The sequence below is a fragment of the Monodon monoceros genome, unplaced genomic scaffold (genome assembly GCF_005190385.1).
Source record: "Monodon monoceros isolate NGI ecotype Baffin Bay Population unplaced genomic scaffold, NGI_Narwhal_1 Super_Scaffold_7, whole genome shotgun sequence".
In the NCBI taxonomy this organism is placed as follows: Eukaryota; Metazoa; Chordata; class Mammalia; order Artiodactyla; family Monodontidae; genus Monodon; species Monodon monoceros.
Window position 1 is genome coordinate 101,188,664 of NW_021703784.1, and position 11,982 is coordinate 101,200,645.

The following is an 11,982-nucleotide window of genomic DNA, read 5'->3' on the forward strand; positions in this document are numbered from 1 at the left end:
CCCCCCCCGCCATGCTGGGTCCCATCCGTGGGCAGCCCCCGCCCTCCCTCTCTCCTTTTCCTCCTCTCCCTCCGTTCCAGGCCCAAGGCATGTTGATTTTGCCTCTTGGCGGCCAACCCTGGTCCCTGGAACTGAGTCCTCCGGGCCTTCCTTCGCCTGACTTCCAACCTCTTTCTTCTCCACGTGGCACCAGTTCCCTTCCCGGAAACAGGAAACCCAGGGTCCTGGCCCACAGCAGGGGCTCCAGCCTCCCCCATCTCCCCCAGGATCTCGTTTTCTAAAGCTCAGCTGCCAGATGCCACTCAGCCGGCCCCCCTCTAGTGGGGCCCAGAGCCAAGGCCACTTCCCACTGCTGTGGGCTGACGGGGCACAAACCCTCCCGCCCACTCATCCCAGGACAGCATTTCTGAGGCCACGCGTGGGTTTTTGGGGTGGAGAGGGCTCCGTGGTCTCGCCCGTGCAAGGATTCACCGTGCCCAGGTCCCCTGTAGGTGCCGCGCGTGTTCCTGAGCGGTTCTTTGGTTGTCTGCCCAGCCAGTCTCTCGGTGGTTCTGTGTGACTCACCTGGGCGCTGGTCCCTGTCCTTGGGTCTCCCCCTGTTGATGGCTCTCCTCCCCAGCCTCCTCCCCCACACCCCCAGCACACCTCCGCCTCTGCCTGCAACTCTGCACCCGGAGAGATGAGAGGCAGCCCCATCCAACGTGTCGTCTGTGGCCCCAGTCCCTGCGGCTCCCTGCTCCCCGTGTCCATCCGTTTCCTTTCGCCGGTCTGTCCTCCCCTCCTCACCTGGACCCCTGGCCTGGACATGCCCCGTCCTCCTAGCCAAGCCTCCCTCTCTCCACGGCCTCGGGGGGCCTGAGCCCCTCAGCCCGCACCATCAGCCTTGGCCTTCTCCGGGAGACGCGGAGCGCGTGGGTGGAGCTCCAGCTGCAGCCCTCCCAGCCCGTCAGCGCCTCCGGAGCTTTGCCGTGGCCCTCTCACCCCTTCTAGAAGTTTTTGCACAGAACTTCATTTTGAAAAGCGTTTTTCTCATTCTCCATACCTCCCCCAAACTCCTCCAGCCCTTCCCCCGGCTCAGCCCTGCTGTCCAGAGTGTCCCTGGGGCTGTGCTGCTCACTCAGCCGGAGGGAGGGGCGGGGTGGGAGGGACTAAGAGGATGTTGGATTTTTCATTCAATAAACTGGTGATTTCTTACCAACGAGCAAGCCTTAGGCTTCTGCGCCTCTCATTGTGACACAAAATCTGTCCAGCCTCGTCCCCACTTTACGCCTCGGCCACTTCACTCAAAATCAACTGGGGGGACTTCCCTGGATGTCCAGTGGTTAGGACTCCGCACTCCCACGCGGGGGCCCCAGGTTCGATCCCTGGTCAGGGAACTGGGCAAGCTGCGCGGTGCAGCCAAAAAGGAAAAAAAATCAACTGGGAACTGGCTGGAAAGAAGCAGTTTCCTATTTGCTTGATGATAGAAACAGAGGCGTGAAGGTGTGTTGCCCAGTATGAGGCAAGCCGAGGTCAGGAACAGACATCACACCATTCCCACTCCGAAACCCCATTTTTCTCTGGCACCTGCCGTTCCCAGATCCCACCTCCCAAGGCAATGACACATCGTCGGCAGCTTCCACTCTTCCGACTGGAGATTAGAACTCGGCTTCTCTCCTGCTGCTAGGCTGACGTCCTGCCACGGTTTCCGAAAGTTGGTGAAGTCTGAGGCCCAGGTGGACGGGGTGAGCTGGGGTCCATCATCAGGCTCGCCTTCCTGTCCGCCCTTAACCTGAGAGGTGACGGTCAGAGCTCCTGCTTCCTGGAAGCCTGGCTCTTCACGCGCTCCCGGGACAGAGGCCTGCACGCCAGTGCCCAGAAGTGGGAGCTTGCGTGTCCCACCCCCCCACCCCCGCCCCCGCCACCGCCTGCAGGACACAGCCCCAGAGGAGCGGACGGCCAGGTGGGGCAGGCTGTCCCTGGCTCCCCAAGTCCTGCGGCCAGGTCACCTAACAGAGGGAGGCCCTGGGACCCAGCAGTGCGGCCACCCAGGCTCTCTGGGCCAGGAAAATGGAAACAGTGCCCGTCTTCCAAGGGTCAGAGTCTAGTCAGGTACCGGAAGTTGTCCCAGAAACGCAGTCTGCGCGCGTTACTTCCCGGATGAGGGGTACAAGCCGGCCAGTGAGAGGAAATGCCAGGAGAGAGCGAGGCTGAGGTGGGCTAGACGCGGTACAGAGCCAAGGCGCCCACGGAGGCTCCGGCAGGGCAGGGGCCTGGGGACCTGGGCGCTGCTGGGGGGCCCGAGAGGGACGGGCGTGGGACAGGTGGACTCAGGTCCCAGCTCAGAACCGAGAGGGGAAGCAGACGACGGAGAGACGAGCGTGAGGAGGCGACGTGAACTCCCTGCCGACCTGACTCCAGCCTCGGCCTCCTGCCCGCGGAGACCAGCACCCTCCCCTGCCCCTGCCCTGGCCCAGGGTCCCTCCCACCTTCTCCAGGGCTTCCTCCTGCTGCGCCCCCTCTCCTGCATCATCGGTTCCCCCACTCTACCAGGTGGTTCACGTCCACGTGCAGACGCGCAGTAATAGCTCCCTGGTTCTAAATCCCCTCTGGCTGCCACACCACGTCTCTGCTCCCCTTACAGCGAAAGTCTTCAAAAGGGGGTGTTGCAATGTAAATAGAAGTGAGAGTTTTCTTTCTTCTGAGAGCAGGGAAAACAAAGGGAACAGCGAACAGGCTAGAGAAGAAACAAAACCTGGCCTGAAAGAGTTAATCACTCCTTGGTTTACTTTAACTGTCACTAATTGGTAGTTAACGAGATTTGTACTTTATAAAGCTAACCTCACTCCCTGACACTACGTAATTTACATTCAGCACCTATCACCCCTAACTCTTATGTGACTTACATCCCATGCCTCTCACTCCCTAACCTTATTACCACCCTGGCACTCACATTCTGTACGCCCCTGGTAACAACTCACCCCCTATAGTTTCCGCATTTCAGAAACAGGATCACCGGCTGATAAACCAGAGGCAAACGGATGCAGTTACCAGACTGCCAGACCCCAGTTAGCAGGCGGCCTGATGCCATCTATGACTGCTTTGAAATAATGCAAAGGAAAAAAAGAATGCAAGACCTTCACTACTTTGATCCTTATACCCCGGACTGCAAGCCCCACATATAAAATCTTCCCTGATTCCCAAGGAGGGAGGGCAAAATTCTTGAGGCACTAGCCTGCTGTGTCTTCCCTTCTGCCTGGCAGAAAATAAAGCCATCTTTCTCTTCCTCCAAAATCCCTGTCTCCGTACTTCTGTTCGGCCTTGGTGCACAGGGAAGCCGATATTTCGGCAACAGGGGCTGTTCGGGTTCCCTGTCTCCGGTCCTCCCACTCCTCGGGCTTGTTCCTCACTTCCCCATCAGGAGTTAGAAGTTCCTTTGCCAAGGTCACTGATGACGTGGGCTGCCAGGTCCAAGGCTCAGTTTTCTTGTCTGACTAGGAGCATCTGATGCACATGATCACTCCTCGCTCTGCCTGTAGACGGCGCTCTGCTCTCCCCGCCCCCGCCCCCGGCCCCCACCCCTCCCCGCCTCTTCTCTGGCTGCTCTTTCTGGGCCTCCCTTGTGTCCTTCTCATCTTCCCGACCTCTGGCCTCCCCTCTCCCCTCACCCAGCCCCAGGGTGGGAGACTCCCTGTGTTCAGACTTCCTGACTCTGTAGTTGCTGAGGCCGGAATCTTTAAAATCGTCCTCGACTCCTCTCTCTTACACCCAGCGTCCAGTCCCCGCGGCAAATCCTATAGGCCTTCCCTTGAAGACAGACCCAGAGCCCTGCAGCTCCTGGCCTCTTTCACTTGCTGCTCTCCTCTCTTGTCTGGATGTCATAATACTCTCCTAATTACCTCTGCTTCCATCTACTCTTCCCGTAGCCTATTCTCCACACAATGGCCAGAGAAAGCCTTTTAAAATGTTAATTAGATCGTGTTAAATTACTGATCCAAACTGTCCAATGGCTTCCCACCCCACTAGGAATATAATCCAAAGACCTCCTCACAACCTCCAGGGCCTCCCTGATCTGACCTGCCTGGGCTGCTTATCTGATCTCCTCTCACTCTACCCCTCACCCACTGGCCTCCTCTGCATTCCTCAGACACACAGTGCACATACTGCCTCAGGGCCTTTGCACGAGCCATCCCCCCCTGCCCATCCTGCTCCTGCCCCTGGATCCATATGACTTGCTCCCTCACTCTGGTCTCGGCTTAAATGCCACCTCAGAGAGGCCTACCCTGTTCAGCCTCTAGAATAGCACCTCCCTTTTCTCTCACCCTTTTGTTTTTCTTATTAGCACTTCTCACTCCTTGGCATTTAATTACTTGTCTCTCCCCACCAGCATGTAAGCTCCAAGAAAACAAGAACTTTATATTTTTTTTCTGCTCTATCCTTGGCACCCAGGATACCGCCTGGCTCATCATAGGTGAACAAATACATATTTGCTGACAGAATGAATGAAAAGCCTTTGCGCTGCTGGAACGGATGGGACTCCTCATCCACAGTTGCTACTCAGACCCTTCAAGGCCTCAGCCCCAAAGGACACCTGAGTTTTCTCGTAGGCGTGGAGCAGCAACATAGACTCTTACTCTGAGCAAAGAGGAGGTAGAGGGTTGTTCAGGAATGGTTTCCAGGATTCCAAAGGCGAGGCAGCTCTGGTGGAAGATGCGCCCCAAGACGACTCGCCAGGCGCCAGGCCAGAGCACAGCCGCCCACGGGGCCGCCAGAACAGAAATGTTCTTTAAAGGCAAAGGGGTGGCATTTTGGTGCAGAAGGTAGAGGAGCCACTATCTGATCTGCACACCAACTCCGGACTGGTTTTATTTTTTAAATAAATTCATCTATCTATTTGTTTATTTATTTTTGGCTGTGTTAGGTCTTCGTTGCTGCGCGTGGGCTTTCTCTAGCTGCTGCGAGCGGGGGCTACTCTTCATTGCGGTGCACGGGCTTCTCATTGCGGTGGCTTGTCTTGTTGCGGAGCACAGGCTCGAGAGCGCGGGCTTCAGTACTTGTGGCACATGGGCTCAGTAGTTGTGGCTCATGGGCTCTAGAGCATGGGCTTCAGTAGTTGTGGTGCACACGGGCTTAGTTGCTCCGTGGCATGTGGGATCTTCCCAGACCAGGGCTCGAACCCGTGTCCCCTGCATTGGCAGGCGGATACTTAACCACTGCGCTGCCAGGGAAGCCCCCAGGTTTTATTTTTTATTTAAATAAACTCTTGGAGAACTCCCGGGAGGTCCAGTGGTTAGGACTCCACGGTTTCACTGCTGAGGGCCTGGGTTCAATCCCTGGTCGGGGAACTAGGATCCCACGAGCCGCCTGGCGAGGCCCATATAAATAGATACATAAATAAACTTTTTATTTTAGAATAGTTTTAGACTTACAGAAAAGTTGCAAAGATAGAAGCAAGAGTTGCTGTGTACCCCTCACCCAATTTCCTCTATTGTGTATGCGTTCCATTGGCATGTACATCTATCATAACTAATGATGATGGTTAACTAAAGTCCACATTTGACTCAGATTCCTTAGTTTTTCCCTAATGTCTTTTCTCAATTCCAGAATCCCATCCAGGATGCCACACTACGTCTAGTACTTGGGGCTATGACATTCTCTCAGACTTTCCCTATTTGGGGTGACCTTGACAGTTTGGAGGAGTCCTGGTCAGGCATTTTGTAGGATGCCCCTCAACTGGGATTTTTCAGCATGCCATACCAAGGGTACATGCCATCGGCGCGATATCCCCGATGATGTTAACCTTGATCATTTGACTAGTCAGGTGTCACCCTCTTTTCAAACTGTGCTCTTCAGAAGGAAGTTACCAAGCACAGCCCACACTTAGGGAGTGAGGAGTTTTCCCTTCACTACTTGGAATTCTGTACCGCAGATTTCAGATCAATGCGTTCAGCTACTGTACTTTCATCACCCACTGCTGTGTCCAAGGACTAAGGGCAGAAATCGCCCTGTCACGGTCACTACGGACATTTTCTTTTAGCCGGGCTGCTGCTGAGTGCTTCCCGTGGTTTACTTCACTGAATTCTTAGAGCAGCCCTAGGAAATTGATTCAGCTGATATTTCCTTTTATTTTATTTATTTATTTATTTTTGCGATACGCGGGCCTCTCACTGCTGTGGCCTTTCCCGCTGCGGAGCACAGGTTCCGGACACACAGGCTCAGCGGCCATGGCTCACGGGCCCAGCCGCTCCACGGCATGTGGGATCCTCCCGGACCGGGAAACGAACCCGCGTCCCCTGCATCGGCAGGCGGACTCCCAACCACTGCGCCACCAGGGAAGCCCTGATATTTCCTTTTTACCAAGGAGGATGCCAAAGGTCAGAAAGCCTCGCCTCCCAATTCTCAACTCTCATTTCTGACCATTTACTTGACTTGAATACACCCAGCCATCTCGAACCTCATATGGCCAATACAGAACTCTCCATGTCCCTCGCTCCTCCCCAGTCTTAGTAAGTAGCACCAGCATCCCTCCTATTACTCAAGCCAGAAACCAATGAGCCAGCCTCTGTCATCTTGGCAACTCCTGTCCATTCTGCCTCGCAAGCGCCTCACTCCCTTGCTAGAGGCCTTCAGCGAGTGGCTTCCTAATGCCTTTGAATACAGCTGCCCAACACCACGGTCCTTCAGCCAGCACGGTCTCCCCACCCCACCTCTCTAATTTCACTTTGAGTAGCTTTGCCCCCCCCCCGCTCCCCCCAGTGCTCACCACCCTCGGGCCATACCTGAACTTACAGTAATCAGATCCCTCCTCCTCTCTCCACCTTATACGCTCTCCCTGGCCTGCTGAGTGTCCCCTTTTCCTTTAGGATGTAGCCTGCACATCACCTCCTCAGAGAGGTCTTCCCGACTGCTCTGCCCCAAACCCCACTGTTAGTCTCTACCTCGGCCCTTTCTTCAGTCGGGACGTCCACTGTCACCTGCAATAAACGTCTGTACCATGTTAGAAGGAGAGCTTCAGGGAGGGCAGGGACTCAGGCTGCCTCATTGCTGTGTCCCCAGCCCCCATCACTCTGGCACAAGGCAAACGCTCAAAGGCCAGATAAAGGAATGAGCAAGGGGGAAAGTGACTTGTCTGACACACTCAGAGTGGCCAAGAAGGAGCCAGATTTCTAACCCAGGTCATCGGACTCCAGGCCATCTCTCAAGGCCCTGCTCAGATCCCAACTTGCCAACCCTCCATCTGTCCTACATGTATTAAGTTCCTACCGTGGGCCAGTTCCTGTCCTAGGTATGATGACACACGGATGAATCTAGGGCTGGGTCTTTACCTATACCTATAAGGAAACTCTGAGCCTCGCAGGGGAGACAGACAAATAGACAATTGTCACAGAGCATGAAAGTTTGCTTGGGAGCACACAGGAGGGGCAGCTAAGCCAGCCTGGGAAGGGGTGTACAAGAAGATGTCTCAAAGGAAACGATGACCGACATGACAGGTGTTCTGGTGCAGGAAATAGCAAAACTAGAGATTAGACAGAGTCTGGCCTATTCTGAGACTCACACGTGCTTTAGTGGGGCTGAAAGCAATGGTGAGTGATGGGGCAGAAGAGAAAGGAAGTGGCCAGAGCACTGAGGAGCCTTGTAGATATTATTGTTACTACGCTGAGCCAGAGCAAGGACTGTGTAATTTATCGTGAGATCAGTGGGAGCCAATAAAGGATTTTAGGCAGAAAAATGAGATGACAGAATTTGTTTATTTTTATTTATTTAGGTTGCACCGGGTCTTCGTTGCAGCAGGCAGGCTCCTTTAGCTGTGGCTCGAGGGCTCCTTAGTTGCGGCTCGCCAGCTCCTTAGTTGTGGCAGGCGGGCTCCTTAGTTGCAGCAGGCGGGCTCCTTAGTTGTGGCATGCAAACTCTTAGTTGCGGCATGCTTGTGGGATCTAGTTCCCTGACCAGGGTTCAAACCCGGGCCCCCTGCATTGGGAGCGCAGAGTCTTAACCACTGTGCCATCAGGGAAGTCCCTGAGATGATAGAATTTAGAAAGATCACCTTGCTACAACATGTTGGAGGAAATAAGATGAAAAATGAAAACAGGAGGAGTTCGAAGGGTGTGGCAGCAATTTAGAAAAGATGTGATGAAGACATAGACTAAGATAAGGGTAGAAAAGGAGATGGAGGAAAATGGAGACTTGAGTCCTATTTAAGAGGCAGAATCGAGGTGTAGGTGGCTGGTTAGAAAACTGGGTCGAAGGAGAAAGAGTCGAGGATGGGGACTGGCCGTCTGCTGGGTGAACCGGCCAATGGTGGAACATCCCTGGAGGAGAGTTGGGTGGGAGATGGTGGGTTTAGGGCAAGGTGGGCGTGTGCTATTCAGAGGTGGAGTTGAACATGTAGGTCTGGATGGAGTGCAGGGAAGTTCTCCGGGCTGGATGGAGATTTGAGTACCCTTAGCATGGGGAAAAGCCGATCTCAGGGAGACGGTGAGATGGGTCCTGGCCGGGCTGAGCTCCCTCTGTCCTGACCACACAGGGCACCTCCTGGCAGCACCAAACATCTCAGCACCCGTTATCTTCAGACTCGCCTATTTGCTGCCTCATTTGTTCCTCACTTTCAATCTGAATGTGTTTTCCCTCCAACGACACCCTAAGCAGAGACTGCCCTATATTTCATGTATACACTACATGAAATATAGGGCTCTCCATACACTAGCACAGGGTCTGTCAAATAGTAAACTTGATGATACTAATGATAACAACTACTAGTAATAGTGTCTGTTATGTAGAGGGCATGATGTTAAGGTCTTAACTCTGCTACTTTATTCTGTTCTCTTGAGGACCCAACAAGGTAGGTATCAGGAACCTCATTTTACAGATGAGGAAACAGATGAAGTTGCGGCGCATGCCTAAAGCTCCCTGGCCAGCAAACGGAGAAACGCAGCTCTGGACGCAGCTGAGTCCGCCCCCAAAGCCTGTGTGCCCTCCCGCTAAGCAGGACACGGACCCTTCCAGTCTGGCTGGGAGGCCACAAGGAAGAGAGGGTGCAGATTTGCCCCATGGCTGCCAGGACAGGAATCAAAAGCCTCTCAGGGGAGCTCTGAGCAGACTTGATTCTTAGCTCAGTGGCAGAAAAACTGGCAACCACAACCAAAACTGGCACCTTGTGTTCAAGGTGAAACAGCTCCTCAGGAAGTGGTGAGCTGCCCGTCACGGTCACGGAGGAGGGGTTGCGTGAGACATGGTCTTTAAGGAACCTCCAATCTTGAGCGCTTATGGGTGAACCTGCTCGTGTTTCTCTTTTTCTTGGCTGTGCCATGCAGCATGCAGGATCTTAATTCCCCGACCAGGGGTCGAACCCGTGGCCCCTGCAGTGGAAGCGTGGAGTCTTAACCACTGGACCGCCAGGGACGTCCCGACCTGCTGATGTTTCAAGGGGGATGGTATGCTTGGGAAAAGCACCCACCCCCACCCCCACTTCAAAGAAAAGGCAGGAAGCTAGCCAAAGGGAAAAGATTGACTTAAAAAAGCAGATTTCAGTGCTTCCAAGGATCCAAGGGAAAGGGGTGGGAGCAGTGGGAGTGATTTTCAGGGAGAAAACAATGTTGAAAGTAGTGAGAACAACTTCTGCAGACATAGGACAGGCGGAGGCAAGCTGATGAGCTCCGTGGAAGATGGCGTAAGAATCACCATTGGGCATGGACTCCTTCCTTTCTTCTCCATTAACTGAGCACCCATCAGCAGCCTGGCACCAGACCAGCAGCTGCGGGGTGGGGGGTCAGGGAGTGGGGAACAGAGCAGGGTGAAGTAACAGTCCCTTCCCTTGGGAGAGCACAGCGTAATCCTCAGAGACAAGATAAAAAGCCGAGTGGCTAAAAAGATTGAACACATGCAAGGTTACGAACTGAAAGCAAGATAAGAGCCTGAGAGCCCGGCAGGGAAGGCCCAGCCTTCCCTCTGCGTGGCACACAGGGAGAAGCAGGGCCAGATGCCTAAAGAGAACCACAAAGAAACCACGGAAGCCTAAGGCTAGCAGAAAAGCTGGAACAGGAACCCAGCAAAAGTCATAAAAGGAGATTGAAAAATCTTCTCTCCGTTTACCTGGAAAAAGGTGATAAAAGGAATGTGCTCCTTTTTTAGATGGAGAGAGAGCACAAGGTTAGAAAGCCCGGGCTTTGTGTTTGAGCCCAAGTATGTGTGGTGTGCATGCATGTACGTGGGCCTGTAAACCCATGCACGTGGAGGTGTGAGTGTGGCACATGGGCGTTCAGTGCCCCTGGGTGAACCTGCCTGAGGCTGTGTGTTGAGGGTGCGTGCGTCTGTGCTTCGTGTGGCTGTGAACAAGCAACATGACCTCGGTCCTCTTGACCTCTACTCTATGGGGTCAGTCTCCCTTACACACTGGGACAAAATGACGTGGACTCTGGATTGGAGAAGGACACAGTGGTCACCTCGTGCAGCTGCCTTCTCCTCTTTGGGCCTCACTTTCCGTACTTGTAAAACAAGGACATTGAAGCATTGGCTTTCAACCCAGGGAGCACATCATGGGCACCACTGAAGTTTCAAAATAATAAGAGATGCCCAGGACCCACTCTGGCACTACTGAATCCCGATCTCTAGGAGAGCCTTTTAACAAAGTTCCTTCCCAAGAGGTTCTGAAACCTAGCCTTGTTAAGAACAGCAAAGGTGCCCTGGGCTCCAGATTCCATTTCCTCCCCATGAACTTGACAGCGAGCTGGGCGTGCATTCATGGTATGATGGAGTCTGTTCGCACAAAGGCAGGCTTATCACACCGCAGCCAGTGCAACTGTGGGAAATAGGGCCGCTGTGTAGGCTGAAGACCTCGAATGCAAAAGACTCGAACCTTTAGGGTCCTGGATGAAAACTGACTCGATGAAACTAACAAAGATAAACACAAGCTCTGGACTGAGGCAAACAAAGTAATCGGCAGACACAAGAAACTGGTAACAGCAGGTGCTTCGGGGGAAGGCAGCTGCATGACTGAGGACAGTGGTCAGTGAGAAGGAGCTACATCTCACTGTAACTTGTATATGCCTTTTGAATGTTGCATCATGTGAATGTATCAACTGTCTTTAAAAATCACTGGGAGGGACTTCCCTAGCCTTCCAGTGGTTAAGACTCCGAGCTTCCAATGCAGGGGGTGCAGTTTGATCCCTGGCAGGGGAACTAAGAGTCCACATGCTGTGTGGTGCAGCCAAAAAAAAAAAAAAAAAAAATCCCTGGGAAAATATCCCTGGCAGAAGCACAAAATCGGCAGAAGAACCTGGCTGGATATAAGTGGGGTGCATGCAATCTAGGGTTTTAGCTGACAAGCTTACCCTGAGCAGACACCGTACCGTGGCTGTCAAAGTCAACCTGACTTTCAGCTTCACGGTGGACAGGTGGTGTGCTCCTTAGGGGGGGACTCTCCCTCTGTGATCTGTGCAGTTCACTCCCTGTCTGTACCCCTGCGCCCTGGACTGAGCACCACATTCGGAGTAGTGTCTGGACTGACATGCTAAGCCACACCCAGAAAAGAGAAATCGGGAGGGGGAAGGGTCAGAAACTGCACAGAAGTGGGTAAAGGGACCCAGATTGTCAGCCCAGGCTGGGGGAACACTGTATGGGGCACCATCACTGTCTCCAAATATCTTCATTGGCAAAAGGGAGCAGACTGTCCTTCCTGAGGACAGAGCTTCAGTTTGGTGTGGGCAGGCACTGTGGGCAGGTCCTTTGGGGGCTAAGGAAAAGCTTGCTAACTTTTAGAGCCATCTCACAGCAGAATGTAGTGGGCTCCCTGTCATAGGACATACTTGAGCTGGCGGGGTGCCGGACCATCTCTCTGTCAGAGATCATGCCGAGGGGATTCTCACATCCACAAGGACACTGAACCGGGTACAGTCTGAGTCTGAACCCACCCTGACTCATGAGGAACGCCCCAGGCCCCTGGATACCAGTGCCAGGCCTTGCTTGGCACGTTTTGTCTCTCAGGGTGGTTAACTTGCTGTTACCCAC

The 11,982-nt window shown here is 53.7% G+C and overlaps 1 protein-coding gene across 1 annotated transcript in view; it reads left to right on the plus strand.

Annotated features, from left to right (window-relative positions):
• PACS1 (phosphofurin acidic cluster sorting protein 1) overlaps nt 1–11,982 on the plus strand; it is a 158,472-nt gene that overhangs the window by 145,422 nt on the left and 1,068 nt on the right. The window lies entirely within an intron of this gene.